Source organism: Serinus canaria, chromosome 6, assembly GCF_022539315.1.
Source record: "Serinus canaria isolate serCan28SL12 chromosome 6, serCan2020, whole genome shotgun sequence".
Lineage (NCBI taxonomy): Eukaryota > Metazoa > Chordata > Aves > Passeriformes > Fringillidae > Serinus > Serinus canaria.
The window spans coordinates 2,282,912-2,302,303 of record NC_066320.1 but is presented as its reverse complement, the minus strand read 5'-3'; the positions used below and the strand labels follow the sequence as shown (position 1 = coordinate 2,302,303).

At 46.6% G+C, this 19,392-nt stretch overlaps 1 protein-coding gene across 1 annotated transcript in view; it reads left to right on the top strand.

Annotated features, from left to right (window-relative positions):
* The window catches only part of CDH23 (cadherin related 23), a 181,110-nt gene that overhangs the window by 8,986 nt on the left and 152,732 nt on the right, over window positions 1-19,392 (top strand).

Sequence of the window (19,392 nt, the reverse complement as noted above, 5' to 3'; positions counted from 1 at the left end):
GATATAGGTGGGAAGATGTCTCCTAGGAAAGAGGGGAGGCCCCCATGGGTTTTAAACCAGGTGCTCGATTTTCCATCCCAGGTTGTAAGTTGGGGGTGTAACTTTTTTTATTTTTCATTTTGCTGGTCAGTTCGTCTCAAAAGCCAAAATTGTTGTGCTTGGTGCAGGCACAATTCCACTGTAAAACCAGCTGGAATCTGTTGGAATCCAGAGGTGGTATTTCCCCCCTGCAGCCCCCAGGAGTAGAAGTTCACCCCAGGACCAGCAAATCCTGTAGGAGTTCTGGGTTTGCTCTCGGTGTATCCTGCACCCAGGCAGGCACTGGGATGCTGCTCCCAGGAGTGGAGAAAATGTCTTTTAAGGAGCTTTCCTGTCATGGATATGCAGAGAGCCTCCTTTGAGGAAGGTGTAGGGTCAGTGTTTGGGGTGCCCTGGCTGGAGGGGGTGACAGGGCAGCTGCTTTGGCAGGCAGGGGCTCATCCCTGCATCCCATGAAACCCACAGCCGTGTGCAAGTGGCCCCAGGTGGTTGGATAATGGCATCCTTAATTGTGCTCTGAAGGAGATTAACTTCTTCTCTGGCAGCCTGACACCTTTATTGTTATTAATGTGTGAATAATGCACTGTGCTGGGGGTTCTGTGCATAACTTTGGTAGCAAAATGTTTTCCTTTTGTTTACTGGGGTCTGGGACCTTGCCACCCCAAGGGTGGGGAATCCCAGAGGTCAAGGAATGCTGCTCCTATTCCTTTCCTTATCAAATGGTCACTGCCTTTCCACTGCAGCTCTTCCCCTTCATTTCTTCTGGGAGTAGAGGTGGTGGGGAGCAATTCCTCTGCTGGCTCTGGAGTTTGTTGGGACAGGAAGGACCATCAGTCAGGTGGGGCTTGGCATTTTGGGGTGCAGGCAGGGATGGGGAAGCTTGGGATGCTGCCAGGCATGGGTGTAGGTGCCCATGGGGCTGAGGGGGCTCTCCAGGGGCTGGATGTGTCCCTTGGTGCTGGCAGGGAAGGGGAAGGGAGCTGTGGAGGGTGGGAGGCAGCTGCAATCTGTCGTCTCCACGAGAAGCAGTTTCTGGGATGTAACTTGCTATGGAACAGGATAACAAGGTCAATAATGCCTTTGCCTGGGAGAGCTTCAGCCAGCACTCCTATCAAAACCAATATTAATTTTCACTAATTAGGAGCTGCAGCTAATGAGTGTCACAGCTAATTTACCTCATCCACAACGAGGGAGAGGAAGGGGTCGGGCGCCTGGGATCAGAGCCTGCAGATCTGCCCCCTCCCTGCTCCCCCTTTCCTCCTGGCCCAGCCTGTGTTTGTCACCTGGGTGGCTTCTGTCTGCAGGGACGTGGCAATGGGTGTGTGCTCCTCTGCTGCCTGCCCTGGAGCACGGGAATGCTTTGGGAAGGCAGGGAAGGAGCTGGATGGGGAGATGCACCGTGCAGCAGGTGTTGGCTGCTGCAGTGAGGGGAGGGCAGAGGAGCTTGGAAAGATGTGCAAGGGAAGTCTTGGGAGAGAAAAGGATGCCTGTTGTCCTGGAGGGGAAGTTGGAGTGGAGTGTTTGCTCTTGAAGCTTTAATTTCAGAATTTATTGTGTGTTTTATTATCCCCGTTCCCTTCCATGTGTTTTACCTGCTCGAATCAGCCTGGAAGGCACCAAGCAGTGAAGCAGTGAGTCTGTCACCATCCACAGTCTTGTCACTCACTCCAGGGGGCCTTTCTCTTGTCTTTGATCCTGGGACAAGCTGGACAAGTGTTGCAGATGTTGGTGGGGGGTGAATTTTTGTGTGCAGATATCTTTGGAGCTGTGCAGGTCACCTTCCTGCCCAGGTCACAGGCAGGAGCATTCTGCGGATGTCACCAAGAGAAAGCAAATTCCTGATTTGGAATTATCCCTGTTTGGCTTGTAAGCTTGGTCTGATGGCTCAGACAGGGGGAGAAAGGGCACAGTGAACACGAGAAACATCTCAGAAACATCTTTGTACTCTGCGCTTTCCAAACAAGCCGGAGTCTCAGAATTATCCACAGGGATTATTGCCTTAAATAGGAATACACCAGGGAAATCTGTGGGCTGCTGTCAGACAGCTCGTGGTTAGGGATGGCTGGGATTGACTGAATAAATGATTCCCTGGTTTTATTGGTGCTGCCCTGAGTGCAAAGCCCAGGAGCCTTCCCTGTCGGAATTGATCTCTTCTGCCAGCAGCACGTGCGCCACCAGCCTGTCCTGATGCAGGAGAGCTCTTGCCTCATCCAGGGGGTCTTCCCAAACAGACACCCTCCTCTTTGGGGTGCCTGGGGCCTTGAGAAAGGGGCTTGGCAGAGGAGAGCCTCTCCTGGAAAGCAGCTGATGCCAGAGCATCCTTTTGGGGCATCCCAAGGTTTGGGGTCCAGGTGGGAGCTGCTGGTGGTCCTGGCTCTCAGCCCTGCCCGGGGTGGGCTGTGCCTCCAGGTGTGTTCTCCAGCTGCCCAGCTAATCCTGCTTTGGGCAGGTTTATTTGGTTTGTTTTTCCTTTAGCTGTTGGCCTGGAATTGCCATCCAGCCCCTGGCAGCTCCTGGAAGGTGTTTTCCCTCTGCCTGCTCCAAGACTCACTCTTAAATGTCTGGACTTGCTGTTCCTCAGCAGCTCCTCCTGTGTCTGTCATCAGCTTATATAAAGATTATATACATTATATATATAATATTATATATATTATTCTGTCATCAGAATATATAAAGATTAATAATAATTATTTATAATTTATTTATTGTAGAATAAATAATATATATTTTTATTTATAATCTAAATATATTTTTATTCTATATATAATTCTAAATAAATATCTATTTATTATTTATAATTATATTCATTATAGAATACGTTGTTATATAATAAATATTCATTTCATAATGCATTTTACATTATAATATAAAATGTGCTATAGATTAAAATGATATTGAAATAATATTATAGATACATAATAATATAATATTATATATACATAATAGATAAATATAATATAATGTACTATATAATAATATAACAATATATATAAATATAATAAATATATTATAGATAAATATAATATATATTATATATTGTATAATACATTATTATACAATAAATACATATAAATATCTATTTATTAGTTTTTAAAACTATATAATAAAATATAGTATATATCTTTCTATGTAAAAATAGATATAAATATATATAATAAAAAATAGATATATTGTATAATATGACTATATATGATATATATTATTGCATATTCTATTATATATATAATATATTTATATGATATACTGGAGAAATTTGTGCCCTGAGGCTGCTCACATTATCTGGTGGCCATCCCATCCCCTGCTTTCCCTTTGGTGGGGGCCAAGGTGGCTGAGAATGTTTCTTGGAGCTCAGTGCCCGGGGAAAAGCGACCTTCAGGCAGAGTTCCTGGGGGGAAAAGCTCCCCCAGGCGTGACAGGTTTGGCTGTAAATCTCCAGATGAATGCCCAGGTTCCCAAGGTCTGGCATCCTGCCTGGCACCTGAGCTGCTCAGAAACAGCCTGCAGGCTCCTCAGTCGTTTGGGAGCCTGTGGCCGTGCCTGGGAGGGGACACCAGGGACAGATGGGACAATGAACTCATCCCACAGCCATCCCAGAACCTGAGGAGCCTGGGATTTATGTCTCAGGTGGAGGTGGAGCTGAAAGAGAAGCAGGGGTTTTGCAGGAGAAATCCCTGGGGTGATGGAGACCCCCAGGGTCTCTCTTTTTTCCTCTTTTTTTTTTTTTTTAATGGACAGAGTCAAACTGGTTTTAAAGTAGATTTTTCATGAGTATCTCTTTTTGGTGCAGGTATTAAGTTGGTTATGAATTTCTTGCACTTTCACTCCTAGGAAAATCCTTCCCTTATTCCTTTTGCATTCACTCTTGATTGATAAGGTTTAATATCACTCTTTAATAACCACAGATACAATCTCAGCCCAAATTTGAGGAATTTATGGGAGTTACCAGGCCAGGGTATCTGCATCCTGCCAAGGACAAGGGCTAGAATAAAGGACAATCTTTATAAAAGGGTTTTTTTAACAAAAAAAAAGAAGAATGGCTCTCTTTTAATGGGAAGGAGGAAAAAATGTGCATTTCTTGCTGATGGCAGCTCACAAAGCAGCACTGCATGGAAGTGCCTGTGGTGTGGTTTGACTGGTGGAGTGAATTTATTTTGGGGTTTTCTTTGAGGTTTTTAGCTGTGCCTCACCCCATGGGGGTTGGCAGCCTCTGGGACAGCGTCCCCAGGGCTGTGGGGTCTCTCATCTCCCAGCTGAGATGCACCAAGACTCCTTTAGGGAGATCCATGAGGTCCTTCAGTGGGGCTGCTGTGGGCTCGGTCTGGAAATCAGTTTTGGGTGGAAAGGGTAGGGAGGGTTTTCTACATCCAACACAGGAAAGGTTCAGCTTGGTTTGCACAGGAGTTGGAGCTGCTGCTCCAAAGGGGCTGGGAAAAAAATGGATGTGTGTGAGATCTGTTGGGTCCCAGGAGCCTCTGGAGTGTGCCTGTAGCAGGGAGATGCTGAATTTAGTGGTCTCCCCTCCCATTTCTCCCTCAATCAGGGCTCCAGGGGAAAGAGAAGCTCTGAAAGTCTTCACTCTGAGCAACTGAAAGGAAAAAGCCTAAAACTGGGACTTATACTGGATCACTTTCCTCTTCATAAATTTCCACTTTTAGAACAGTCTGTGAAACCTCAGTGATTGCTTTCTTTTTGCTTTCAAACAAGCCAGCAGCTGGGATTTAGCGTGGAGTTTGGATTTTTAAATGGAACTTGCTTTCAGATGTGACTGAGGGAGGTTTTTTTGAGCACTGGCTGATGTGGACACCGGGTGAGGAGGGGTGTGCAGGCTCAGCCACCCCTTGCAGCTCTGACCCAGCCTGCAGAAAGAGCAGCCAGGCTCTCACAGGTCACCTTGGCCAGGGGGATCATGGAATCCTGTCCAGGAGGAGCCTGGGCTCGTTGCACACCCAAGGGATTGCAGCAGTCTTGGAAATAACCCTTCACTGCCTGTCACCCTGCTCTCTCTTGCTGCTGTGGTCAAACTCTGCAGGAAATGTTTCCTGGAGCTCTGAGACACAGGGGGCTCCGGGGCAGGGAGCATCCCGAATCAGGAGCCTGTGGATTCCTGCAAGGTGCTGTGGAAGTGACTGAGAGATGCTTTTGGTGTTGTTCTGCCTAAAATCAGCTAATTCTGGTGTTCTGCTCTTGTTCTCTTTGTGACAACTTCTGGGCTGGTACATGTATGAAAAAAAAAAAAAAAGAAGAAAAGCCTTATAAAATCAGAGCTTGCCATTTCAGCTAAGCTAGCAACTAGCTTGAGAAGTTCCTGTGAGAAAAGAATCATAAGAATAAAAATCGATCTATTCTTGTGAGAAAACAGTTTCCACCTGTATTAATAAAAAGTCTATCCAGTGAGAAACAATGGAGGAGGGGAGAAAAAGTAAACCTAGAAAGAAAAAAATTTGAAATAAAATCTAGAAAGAAAGAAAGAAGGGAAGGAGGGAAGGGAGGGAGGGGAGGGAGGGGAGGGAGGGGAGGGAGGGGAGGGAGGGGGAGGGGAGGGGAGGGGAGGGGGAGGGGAGGGAGGAGGGAGGAGGGAGGAGGAGGAAGGAGGGAAGGGAGGGAAGGGAAGGAAGGGAGAGGAAGGAAGGAGGAAGGAAGGAAGGAAGGAAGGAAGGAAGGAAAGGAAGGAAGGAAGGAAGGAAGGAAGGAAGGAAGGAAGGAAGGAAGGAAGGAAGGAAGGAAGGAAGGAAGGAAGGAAGGAGGAAGGAAGGAAGGAAGGAAAGGAAGGAAGGAAGGAAGGAAGGAAGGAAGGAAGGAAGGTGTGTATTAACCATTACCAGCCAACAAATTGATTGTCAGTAATTTGCTGACCTATTAAATCCAGACACAGCACCTTTTAACACCATATAAAAATAAACAGTGTACAATAAGCATTCAGCTACTCTACACCAAGAAACAAGTCTTTGTCCCTCACTCTCACAGCCCTGGACCAGCTGCTGAGTGCTTTTTTGGGCAGCTGAGGCAGGCTGGATGCTGTGTGTTTGTGTGAGGATGTGTTCTCGTGCAGGTGCCTCCACAACCCCTCGGAAAGCTCTTTCCAGAGGCAGATTGCATTCCATCAAAATGCAAAGGCATTCCCACCTGACCACGGTGACCATTTCTGGGGGGGTGAGCTGCCAGTTGCCAGCACTCAGAGCCACAGTTGTAGGAGCAATTAGTGAGGAATCCTGGGCCTGAAATATGTTTTTAATAAACCATTCACTGGATATATTCAAATAACAAATAGATTCCCGCAAAGCCGAGTCTATTTGCAGACAACTCGCAAATGAGAAAGGCTAAATTAATTGAATGCCCCAGCCACTGGGGATAATGGTCCAGCTGTAACAGAGCTCTCCAGATGTTTGTTTGCAGAAGAGTGTGCTTTCATAGGAAAAGAAAAAACACTCGTGGGTGTATTAACTCAGAAACAAGTTTACAGCTGTGTGCTCGCACGCTCTGCCTCGCTCTCCCACCAGCCGCTGCGGAGCTCTGTTCCAAGGCTTCCTCTTGCAATAAACAGCCTCTTTATGTCTCACTCATTGTCCTCTTGGCCACGTTTAGACATCTGTGACGTGCAGAGTGAGGCAATGGCCCTGTGAAAGCCTCCTGGGCTTCAGCAGAGATCAGCCCTGCCGCGCTCCAGGGCGAGCTGTGTGTTGTGAGTGCAGCCACTGGCAGCTCGGGATGCTGGGTTTGGCTTTTCCCTGGTTTTGGCTGGGTTTGCTGCCCAGGACCAGGGACTGGGAGCTGTGTGTGGCTGGTGGGAGCTCACAGGGGTGAGTGGGAGAGCCTTGCTCGCTGGGTTAGGTTTAATTCCATCCAAAGACTGGAGTTTTGCCCGACTTCTCCCGGAGGAGCTCGGCTTTATCAGCACACTGGAGCCATCAGTGCAGGGCTCCCCATCCTTTCCCAGGGCCTTGCTTTGTCCCTGCTGTGGAACAGCCCAAGCTGGTGGTGAAGCCCTGTAGCTGAGGTGGCCCATTACTCACAGGGAGGGGACAGTGGGACGTGGGGCTGCTCTGCAATGTCTCTGCACGTCGGGGTCATTAATAACCAGCGGCTCCTAAATAGCCTCATTCATCAACAAGCAATTTGCTGCGTGCCCTGGCGGGGCTGCAGATAAGCTCCTGCCTCACACACCCAGCCACCACCTGCCAAGGGTCCCCCCCCCACCTCCTTTTTGGCATTTCAGAGGGACAAAGAGAGAGGCACAGGAGGAAATTCTCCGTCTGGGCTGTGCCTGGTTGATGGGCTGCATGTGTTTGTCACCTTTGAGGAGAGACTTCCAAGGCCCTTGGTGGTTTCTCTTGGTTCTCTCAAAGTTTTTGTTGCTTTCATTGTGGCTGTCCCATCCCTGGAAGTGTCCAAGGCAAGGCTGGACAGGGCTTGGAGCAGCTTGGGATAGTGGGAGGTTGGAACAAAGTGGTCTGTAAGGTCCCTTGCAACTCAAATCCTGCCACAGCTCTGTGATGCAAGGAGGAGGATGTAGGGGGATGGAATGTAAGGAAATAAAGCTGGTGTAGAAAGTAATCTGACCCCTGAGGAGTTGCAGCTGGGCCAGTTATCCAAGATTTGGAACAGGCCTGACTTTACCAAGAGTTCTATAAAAGAGTGGGGTGGCTGGGAAGGGCACTGGGGTCAGGGGGCTGCTGTGTGAGGAAGGAAGAGTCAGTGCTCTGAGGAGCTGCCCACGAGAAACACCAGGGTGGTGAGGAACTTTTGTGATAAGGAGACAACAGCGTGGAAGCCCTGGGATAAGATGCCAACAGGAAGAGGAGTGGGAAATGTAACCTTCCCAAAACTTGTGTTTCTGATTCCTGCCCCGCTGCTCGAGCCCTGCTTTTACTGCAGCCATATCTTGGGGATCAGGAGGTACTAACTCACCTCGGGAGAGATAAATCAGGAGGGGATTTCACCGCATCTCCATTATAACGAGGCAGAATTCATCACCCAGTGCATGTTTTGAAACCTCAGAGAGTTACGGTGACAGCCCAAGGCCGCTTCCCTCATGGAGCTGAGATCTGCAACGAAACCTGACCGCCGGCACCACTGCCTGTGCCTTGGGGGTGTTGGGAAAATTAATCCACAAACACCAGAGGTTTCTGTCCAAAAAGGAGACAGAGGAGTCCTTTTACCTTGTTTGAATACGGGGAGAAGCTGTGGGGCATTCCCTGGGATCTCTTTGGAGGACGCAGCCTCCTTTTTATCCCAATTTCTCGGCCACATTTCCCATCTCTCTTTCCCTGTTGGCTGAGGTACCTGAGAGGTTCAGACTTCCCAGAACACCTGATACCAAAGATTCCCCTCTTATGTACAACCCTCCCTCTTAATTTTTAATTCTTACAGAATTTAGGGGTTTTTCTTCCCCATTGTTTCTTTCATCTCTCAATGTCCAATTTCATTTACCAGCAAACCCAAAGTTTATTTGTAAAAGCAAATCTCTTTTTCCATTCACCAATCAGAGGAATCCTTCCCATCGTTTCTTCTATCTCCCAGTGCTGGTTCTATCTACCAGCAGACCTTGTTTGGAAAGACAAACCTGCCATTCCTCTCAGGGGCTTGGATGCCTGTACCCAGTCCTGCTTGGGAGCGAGCACCCTGTGCTATCCGGGCTGAGCGTGGCTGGATTTTTGTTCCCCTGAGCCATTCAGAGAGCAGAGCAGCTGGGCAGAAGCTGTAGCACGAGGAGGGTTTGTATTCCCCGTGAGGCTGAGAGCTTTGGGCATGGCTCAGCTTTTGTGAGGCACAGATGAGGTTTCAAACGAGACGTGAATGAATCCCCTTCTCTCGCACAAGTGGAATTTGCTGACATGTTTGTTTTGTTGTTGGCTTTTTTTAATTTTTTTTTTTTTTTCCCTTCTCTCCCCCATTCATATTGATCAGCTCCTCAGCTCGACAGGGCTGCTGGTGGAGGAAGCAGTTCAGCAGAGGGGCTTTCAGCAGGGCCTGTTGCAATGAGAACAGGGGCAATGGCTTCAAGCTGGGAGAGTTGATTTAAATTAGGTGTAAACAAGGAAATTTTGACAGTGAGTGTGGTAGGGCATCTTGTTTCAGTTCTTCATCCCTAGGTCAGGCTGGACAAGGCTCTGAGGAACCTGCTCTGGCTGAAGATGCCCCTTGGCAGGAGGTTTGGGTTAGAAGGCCTTTAGAAGTCCCTGGGAGCCCAGAGCACCCTGTGAGCTCTCCATTAGCATTGCTAATGTGCCTGCCCTGCAGCTCTGGGGGTGTCTGACACCCCAGAGGTGTCTGTCAGTCCTGGCAGACCTGCTCCTTGGGCATTGCAGCCTAACGAGCTTTATCTCCCACCTCATGTTAATTGCAGAGCAGCTTCTCTTTTCTAATTAACACGGAGCTACCTTACCTCGCCTGGCCAAAACGCAAAACCCCGCACGTGTCACCTTACTCATCCATCATTTATTTACACCAAGTAGCAAAGCACCTCATGAAATCCATTTCTGGGGGTCTGCTCTTCTCCTGTTTGCCCTGGGGCTTTTTCTGGAACGTGGGATAAGGGCAAAGAGAAGCACTGAGCTCCAGGGCTGCATCTTCTGCCCTCCTGCTTTCTGTACTCAGGGGGAGCTGGCAGTGGGTGTGTGCCCCTGTTTTCCCAAGCTGTCCCTGTGACAGGGTTTCCTTTGGTCTAGGTTAGTTTAAAAAATTGATATTTTTGGAGGGAGTTGGGAAGAAGGCAGGAAGGAACAAAGGAAACACTCCTCGTTCTTTCTGGGCTGTTCATGGTTGCAAAAGTTAATTAGGAAAGGATATTGTATGGATTTAGGGTTTCAGCTTTGTGTCAGATGTGTTAATCAAGGCTGAATCAGCCAGGTTTCCCTGGAGGAGTCAGTGGGGAGGGTGGGCTGAGTTTTTGGCTTGTTTGGAGACAGGCATGGATGTGGAGCAGCGCTCATGGAAGTCTTTGGCCATGCAGAGGGGATGGATTTTGCCTCCAGAGCTGCCAAAATTGGGGTTTGGCTCTCATGCAGCCAGAGGGGCTATGCCAGGATGGGTTTGCTATCAGCTTTTCTAAATAAAAACCCCCAGGTGATGCTGGGGTGTTTCTGCTCACCCCAGATTTATGTTTTCCTTTGCTCTTCCAGTTCATCCTGCCCCTTCCCACCCCTCTAGGTGACCCACAAAGAGTTGTTAGTGGTCACATGAAGGCGGCTCCCAGGAGTGAGGCTGATATTTAGGGTTTTTCCAGGATTCCCCTGGTATTTAGGGTTTTTCCAGGCTTCCCTTTCCCCATCCTGCAGGGAGGGCTGTGGGTACTGCTGGAGATCTCAGTCTGATCTCCAGCTGGCAGTGCTCAGCAATGAAATACATTCTCCTGCCTGAATGGGAAGTGGTCCTGCCTCTCTCTTTTGGACCATCCTGGCTGTGCTCCTAAGGATTGCCCTGTCTTCAGGAAAATTCAGGATTTGTAAGGTGCTGGACCCTAGCTGATGGGACACCTTGTGCATTTACAGCTCTGCCATAAAAAATTAGATTAATCCCGTGGGATTTCCCCCTTTATGACCCCTCAAAGCTCACTGCTAATGCTTCCCTCCCTCCTACCTTTTGTATTTATTCTCCAAACTTACCAAACACGGACTTTCCTCTCTGGGAAGTGTAAATACTTTAATTTCCCAATTCCCTGCTGCTCTTCTTGTTCTCTGACCCTTCACAGGCAAAGGTGTGAGTGAACCACCAGTTAATTTCCTTTAAAATAAGTGCTTTGAATGGCTGGTTCAGCTGCTGGGAGCAGGATCCCATCCAGGCTGGAGCCAGCTCCTCTCCTTCCCCCTTCTGTTGTGGGGATGAGGAGAGAAGGACAGATATCAATAAAAGTCAATGAGACTTTCTGACAGAGCAGCTTCTGCAAAGGAACTTTTTTATTAAAAAAAATAAAAAATAAAGGGTGCAAACAATGGATGGAGGAGAATTTGCATAAAACTCATTAGGAAAAAAGTACAAGTTTCATAAATCTTGTGATAAATTAATGCTATATGGTTCCGAACATGATGTATTAATTTTAGGATCAAATGAATGGGTCTGTGATCATTCTTGGTAATTATGAGGCACCCAGCCAGTTTGGAGAGGAAATTATTTTTAAGGTTTTTTTTTTTTTTTTAAATAAGTGCTGGAACCCTTTTTTCACCAGAAATATCTTAACAGACCCAGACCCCTCCTTTTACACCTGCTCCTTTTCTTATCTCCTGGGTGTTCTGGTGTCTTATTTGATTTTATTTACTTCCCTCTTTCATGCTGGAGCAGCCTATTCCTTCCCAGACAAAAGGAGACAAAAACCCTTCCATTTTTCAAAAATTCTCCATGGTCCCAGGGGTTTGTAGTGAGGGCAAGGCAGGAATTGCTGGATCCCAGCTGGAGCAGGCAGGGAGAAATTACCTGGGGTGCTGCTGGTCAAGGGGCTTGCCCAGGGATGAGCATTTTGTGATTCCCTTTTTTCCAGGCAGGTTTGGAGATGCCACAGTGTCACCCTGATTTTTTTTAAGATTTTCTAAGATGTTTACATTCTTGCAATGAGCTTTCTCACACACTTCCTGTAAATAACTTCTTGTTTTGCATTCTTTTATAGAAGAGGAGGAATTTGGCACACCTTCCACTCTTCCACTTTGCTCCAAGCCCCATCCCAACCTGGCCTTAGGCACTGCCAGGGATCCAGGGGCAGCCACAGCTTCTCTGTGCCAGGGCCTGCCCACCCTCACAGGGAAGAATTCCCTCCCAATATCCCATCTAAATCACCCTCTGGCAGTGGGAAGCCATTCCCCCATGTCCTGTACCTCCATGCCCTTGTCCCTAAGTCCCTCTCCAGCTCTCTTGGAGCCTCTTCAGACCCTGGAAGGGGCTCTAAACTCTTCCTGAAACCTCTCCTCTCCAGGCTGAGCAGCTCCATCTCCCCCAGCTTTTCCATGCCCTGCAGAGACACATAGCACCAGCACAAAGCCATGTGGTTAAAAGTGGGTTTGGAGAGCTTGTGTGACACCTGTGCTGCTTTAACACCTGCTGAAGGTGGGTTTGGAGAGCCTGTGTGGTACCTGTGCTCTTTTAGGACCTGCTAAAGGTGAGTTTGGAGAGCTTGAGTGGTACTTGTGCTGCTTTAGGACCTGCTAAAGGTGGGTTTGGAGAGCTTGAGTGACACCTGTGCTGCTTTAACACCTGCTAAAGGTGGGTTTGGAGAGCTGTGTGACACCTGTGCTCTTTTAGGACCTGCTAAAGGTGGGTTTGGAGGGCTGTGTGGTACCTGTGCTGCTTTAAGACCTGCTGTAAGTGAGGTTGGAGAGCTTGTGTGACACTTGTGCTGCTTTAGGACCTGCTGAAGGTGGATTTGGAGAGGTTATGTGGTACCTGTGCTGCTTTAAGACCTGCAGAAGGCTGATGGGGGGCACTCACTCTCCCTGTACCATGTCAGTGCAGATGTTGACTTTGATGGGGAGGATGCCAGCAGCCAGGGGCTGCATGCACAGCATCTGCCAGGAGAGCCCCAGGAGTTCTGTTTATTGTAATGATCATGTGAAGACATTTCAACGTGCCATTGATATCTTTGTGGGTTTTTCTCCTCTCATTTGTGTCGTAGAGTTAACCAAAGTGATCAGTTCTGAGCAAACCAGAGGAGCCCTCTGTAAATGGGGATGCTCAGCTCTTCTTTGCTGCTGCTCTGTCTTACACAGCTTTAAAAGCCCTTTTAGAGAGCTTTGAGCAGCCTTTTGCACACCTCTGGGAGCTGGGGGCAGGGCAGGCAGTGCCTCTCTCTGAGGTTTGCCCACTGGCTGTCAGCTCTGCTTACGGATTCTGCCTCCACACTGAGTCCCCACTTAAATAACCAAACACAGCAGAGAAATTACAGGCTCTGTCTCAGAGCATCTGAGGAGCCAGGAGAAACTCTTCTGCCGTGCTTTTCACTTCCCAGCTTGACAAACCCTCTCAGAAATGGTTTTGACTGCACAGATTTGTTTTCCCTCTTTCCTGTCACCTCTGTGTTTGGCTCCTTTCCCTGCCATACACGACAGAAGCTCGTGGTTCCTGGGCCAGCTGGTCCAAGGCTTTTTCCTCACACCCCTGGTGAACAAAAAATCTTATTTTTTTCATTTATTTATTATGAAAGCCTTTTTTAAGAGGTGCTGGTGCCTGGCTGGCTCTGCAGTGCAGGAATTGGAGTGGAGGAGCTGGCGCTCCCCACCAGCAGCTGGAAAGAGAAGCGAGTAACGCTGAGCTCAAACTGAATTTTAGGAGTGGAAACTTCCCTGGCCAAGTCCTTCTGGAAAGTTTTGGCTCAAGTAGTCGAGCCCACTGTGAGAAGGAGGTCAGGGAGGATCTGTTGAGGTTGTGCTTATGGAATGAGCTACCAGACACCTGCTTTGGGAGGGAGGCTTGGGATCGGGGGAGGAGTGGAGCTTGGATGTGCCTTTAGATGTCCCTGAGTGTAGCTGGGTGATATTGGCCAGGGTTGAAGCTCAGCATGGCTGTGTGGCAGGAAATTTGTTGTTCTGGTTCACCCAGGGAGTGCAGGAATGGAGGTGGAGAGACCCTTAAAAGTTCTATTAAAACCTTATCCAAAAAAATGCAAAAGACTGAATAGAGAAAATATTACAGTGCTGGGAGCAGAGGATTTTTTTTCCCACCCTGTGCTCATCCACACAATGGAGGCTTCACCTTTTAACCCTTTAGACCCTCCCAAAGTTCTGTCCATGGACTCCTTCATTGTCCAGTGATGGAATTTTACTTCCTTAAATCTTGATTGGAGGCCAGGTGCTGCCACAGGGACAAACCAAATGTCCTCCCAAATGTCCCAACCCCAGGCCTGTAAATCTATAAAATTTCTCCTAACATATATACTCAATATTTGACCTTTAATTGTGAGAGTCAACCACCACATTACCCATTTATCACATTTGGGATCAGGGGATGGGTGGCTCACCCATGGAGCTGGGCTGTGCCTTTAGATGTCCCTGAGTGTAGCTGGGTGATATTGGCCAGGGTTGAAGCTCAGCATGGCTGTGTGGCAGGAAATATGTTGTTCTGGTTCACCCAGGGAGTGCAGGAATGGAGGAGGAGAGACCCTGGTGAGAAATAATCCTCACTTCCAAAAAAATTTCAAAGGTTTATTAAAAATACAACAGCAGACAGAATAGAGAAAATATTACAATGCTGGGAGCAGAGGATTTTTTTTCCCACCCTGTGCTCATCCACACAATGGAGATTTTAACCCTGCAGCCCCTCCCAAAGTTCTGCCCAGTGATGGAATTTTACTGCCTTAAATCTTGATTGGAGGCCAGGTGCTGCCACAGTGACTAACCAAATGTCCTCCCAAATGTCCCAAACCCAGACACCTCTGATAACAGCACAAGGGGATAAATCCTAACTATAAACCTTTAAAACTTCAATTAACATGATCTTTACCTTTAAACTGTGAGAGTCAACCATGGCATTGCTCATCCATCACACCCTGGAGCCTGCAAGAGGTGTCCTGAGCCCTCCTGGGCTTTGGGTGCCCTGCCAGGCTGGCGGTGTCCCCTCCACATCAGGGGTTTTCTGTGCCCACTCAGCTCTGGGTTTGTGCCCTGCAGGAAACTGAGGAAGCCTCATTCCAAACATGGGAGCAGCTCCCACTTCCTGTGACCTTCTGCTTGAAACAAGATTTACTTTCCTTCCTTGGCCAGGGAGTCAGCACCCTTTTCTTTCCCTCTCATTGCTCAGAGGTTGCTGAGCAGCACAGAAATATTGGCATTTCATCTTTTCTTTTCAAAATCTTGGGGAAAGGCATCTCCAGAAGAGCTTTCTATTCCTCCTTTTTTATTTTATTTTATTTATTTTTTTTATTTTCTGAGAGGTGAAAGAGAAAATGAATTAGAGGCAAAAGAAAAGGGAGCAGGTGACAAATGAGAAGAACAGGGCTGGAATTTCAAGATCAAATCCATCAAATCCCCTGTGAGGGACCTGTGATGAACTGGGCTGGTTGGAGAGGCTGTTCTGGGGTGGCTGGGGCAGGAAAGCAGGGCTGCTGGGAGAAGGGAATGGGGCTGGGCTGGCTCACCTCCCTCACAGGGAAAAAAGGGAGCCAAGGAAATGTATTCTATTTGCAGGGCACCCCCAGCAAGGGCAGGAATGATGCATCTGGCTCCATGTTCTCAGAAGGCTGATTTATTACTTTATTATACCATAATTTACTATAATACTATAATGTTTTAATTATTACAATATTATATTATTGTAATATTACTATGCCATAATATATATTATTATTATATATTATAATGTGATACTATTACATTATAATATTGTAATATTGTTTTATTATACTCTATGATGATATATTATACTATGCTATTATATTAATTGTATGTATTATATATTATTTTAAATATCTATATTAATATATATTATATATTTTTATATATGTATATTATATATATATGTATATTATGGATACAATATATCTATATTATAATAGATATATTGTAGATTTATAGATTTCTATATATATAGATATATGGATGTATATATAATATATAAATACAATATATCTACATTATATTATACATTTATACAATACTAAAGAATAAAGAACATTATATTATTCTACACTAAAGAATACAGAAAGGACACTTACTGAATGCTAAAAAGAGAATAATGAAACTCCTGACTCTTTCCAGAGTCCTGACACAGCTTGGCCTGGTTGGCCAAAGAGTGAAAACAACTCCCAGCAGAATGCAATGGAACAATCACCTGTGGGTAAACAATCTCCAAACACATTCCACATGAGCACAACACAGGAGAAGCAACTGAGATCAGAATTGTTTTCCTTTTTCTCTGAGGATTCTCAGCTTCCCAGGGGAAAAATCCTGGGCAAAGGGATTTTTTCAGAGAATGTGAATGCTGGTGGAAGTTTTACTTTTGGAAGTTAAGTGTGGTGGTGGCCTTTGTGTAAGGTACTGAAATGATTTTTGAGTGGTTTTCTGCTGGTTGAAGGAGTTGAAGAAGGGCTGAGGGGTTGGTTCCCTGTGCCAGCTTGTGGCCTTGGTGGAGAAGCCAAAATGTGGTGGCTGTGCCCACACCAATGACCCAGAGCTTATTGGTGAGCCAAGGAGAAACTGGTTATTAAAATCAGGATTAAATGTGAAAATCAGGATTAAATGTTAAAATCAGGATTAAAATGCTTTTCCTATTAATGCCGAGCTGATGCCTCAAGTCTTGAGCCCAAAAGCCATTGCAGAAATTCCTATTAACTCCACATGAGGATGAATCAGACCTCTTAAAAGAGAAGCTTATTAGGCAATTAATTAGAAACCTGCTCCTTCTGTGCCCTCCATCCCAGCCCAGCCCCTTCCTGCTGGCCTGGGTCAGCATCTGGATCTTCCCCTGACCCTGGGGCCCTGCACGTTCCAAAACCTTCCAGGAGCTCTAGGATCCTTCCAGAGACTGAGTTAGTTTGTTTTTTCTCCCTTTTCATCCTCCTCTGGAGAGCAGAACCAGTGGGGAATGAATTGGTGGGGTGCAGCCCCTTTTCCCACTTTCCTCCTTGGCAAAGTGGAAGGGCAAGAAAAAAGGAGAGAAGAATGCAGATGTTTACAGCTGCAAGCGGGGTGCAGAGGCCAGGGTTCCTCAGTGGGATGCAAAAGTGCCCCCCTAAAACAGCCACACCTAAAAAAAAAATATATAATAAAACCAGATTAGGAAGAAAACAGCAGCAAAAAGGGGGGAAAAAAACCAGCTCCTGAGGTCAATCAAAGTTCAACACTTGGAGAAAGGAGAAAATCTGTGTATGTGTGAGGAAGAGGGAGAAGCAGCTGTGATTGAGAGAAAGGAGGCAAAGGGAGACAAGATAAATTCTGATTATCTGGTGGAATCAAGACACTTAACTGCCCTGTCTGATTCCTGAGAGGAAACAAATGGAGCCCATAAGTTTGTGCTGCAGGAGGATCATTTGTCCCTGCTCCCTCAGGGAGGAGGCTTGAGCAGCATCTCCAGCATGACCCTGGGGACAGATGGAAGGTGTTCTCCCTTTGGGAGAGCCCTGAGAGGGGCTTCTGACAAATGTGCTGCAGCTCTGGCTCTGCATGCCCTGTCCAGCCTTCCTGATGATGGGGGGAAAACAGGAGAAAATCAATAAATACAAGAAGAAATCGATGGAAGGGAACCCGAACAAACTTTTGTCACCGTGGTGAAAGTGGTGAGGCTTTAATGCACCACTCCTAAACTTAGGCAGGGGGAAAACTTGGGGAAAAAAACTTGGAGCAAAGCAATTGTGAAGTCTTATTTCTCATCTCAGTTCTGTGTTTCTCCTTACCTTCTATTTATTTGTTATTTTTGTGTTTTATACGTTTGCAATACTTTTTTTTTTCCTTTCCTGAAGGAGGTTCTCTGAAGGTAGGATGGTGATTACTGCCTGACTGGGAGATAAGGGGAAAGGGGAAAGAGGTTTTGGTGCCTCATTTGGGAGGGTTTGTTTAAAATGGGATTTTCCTCTGCTCACACTGCTTCTGAGCTGCCCCTGCCTAAGCTCTAACGAAGTTTCTTGTTTCTAACAAATCAAAGCACAGAGAAATTGAGGGATCTATCAATGTTGCTCCTTTTGAAGAGGAGGGTGGTTGAGCTCAGGGTGCTGTTTTCCATGGATCCTACTCCAAAGGCTGACAGGGGGAACACATGGAGTTGTGATGATGTGCTCTGCCCAGAAATGTCCTGCTTCCTTCTCCAGGTTGTCCTGAATTTAGAAACTCAATTCCCTGACAGCTGGAGGTGGTTGCAGTGCAGAGAGAGAAGAGCTAAATACTAAATGCTTGTTGATTTAGTTATTTATTTATTGCTACAACTGGATTTGCAGACCACTAATGTTATTAAAAGTGGGTGGCACAAGGTTTTCCTATTCAGCAGGAATTTTGAGATTCTTTCTCTTCCAAGGATGTGCAAGCGAGACCTTTTGAAGTATTTGCTATTCTGGAGGGAATGATGATCTGGTGATGTGGGGTTTTTGAATGGGATGGAAAGGGTGGAAGCTGTTCTCCTATTAAAAAAAAAGCCTTAGCAGAATAAAGAGACATGATCCTGGATTTATTTTGTCCTAGTTACTGGCTTTCCCAGCCATGGAGTCTGTCTTCTTTTTTCCTTGGGGCAAAAAAACCTTTGCTAAGGATGGCTTTGAGCATCCTCCAGCATAAAATCAAGCTGCTGCCTTGTTTTATTTCAGGGTTACAAGGTTTGAGAAAGTGTAGGAGCTTGGTATCCCTGAGGTTGGCTGCACTGGAGAGGTGAGAAGGTGGCAGATGAACACTCTGGTCACAGGCTGGGATAAAGCCACTTGTTTCTGTCTTTATCCAAAATGCCTTTGGTTGTGACCCATCACTCACTTGCACTTGTTGGTGGAAGGAAAGTTTGGGGTTTTTTTTCCCCCAATTAATTTTAGCTGCTCCTTTTAAAAAAAAGCTGCTGTTCCTCCTCCAAACAGGAATTTGTCTGGGCACTGAGTCTTGCTCACTGCTCAGTATCACATTTTGTCCTCTCTGTGGATGTGCTCGAGATGGCCTGAGTCATCTCACTCTTCTTAGTCATAGATGAGGCAGCTCAAGCTTTTTTTTTTTTTTTTTAAAGGAAAAGCATTTCTGCCAGCTCTTGAAATTTTGTGGCTTCCTCTTGCATCTAGTCCTGCAGCCAGGCCAGCAGCTTGTAGCTCTGCAGCCTTGGCAAAAGCAGCTTTTTAGCTTCAAAGCCACTCCTGACTTCCCCAAGAGCCCTGTGGCTCTGCAGGCAGGGTGTGGAACCTCTCCTTGCATGCTTGGAATTAATACATTTTTCCCCAAAGAGTTCAAATTTCCAAGGGCTTCACCTGGCTGCTGGGTCCCCCCTGTTATGTGTCACCTAAGCTTGTACCAACAGGAATTTTACATCCCACTGTGATGTCCCCAGTGAGGTTGGTGGCCTTGGGTCAAACCCCTTGACATTGGGTCCCAACCCTTGGGACCTGCCAGGCCAGCTCCTCACTCAAAATGTTCTTCACCAATGTCCTAGGCACTAAATTTTTAATCACAAAGTCACTCAGGGCGAAGGCAAATGCCTCACAGAAATCTATTATTTCTTCTTTATCTGCCAAAGTTGTACTCTCATCAAAGAATAAAATCAGGTTTGTTTGACAAGCTCTATTTTCCATAAAATCGTGTTGACTGGCATTAATTATGTTCCTATCATTTAATTCTTTATTAATGGAATCTCATATTGGCTTTTTCCATTATTCCAGCAGTGATTGATGTCTCACCAATTGATTGGGAATTGCCCAGCTCACTCTGCTCTCCAGGGCTGGACCAGGCTGGTTTTTTTCTTCTGGTAAAGGCAAGGAAGGAG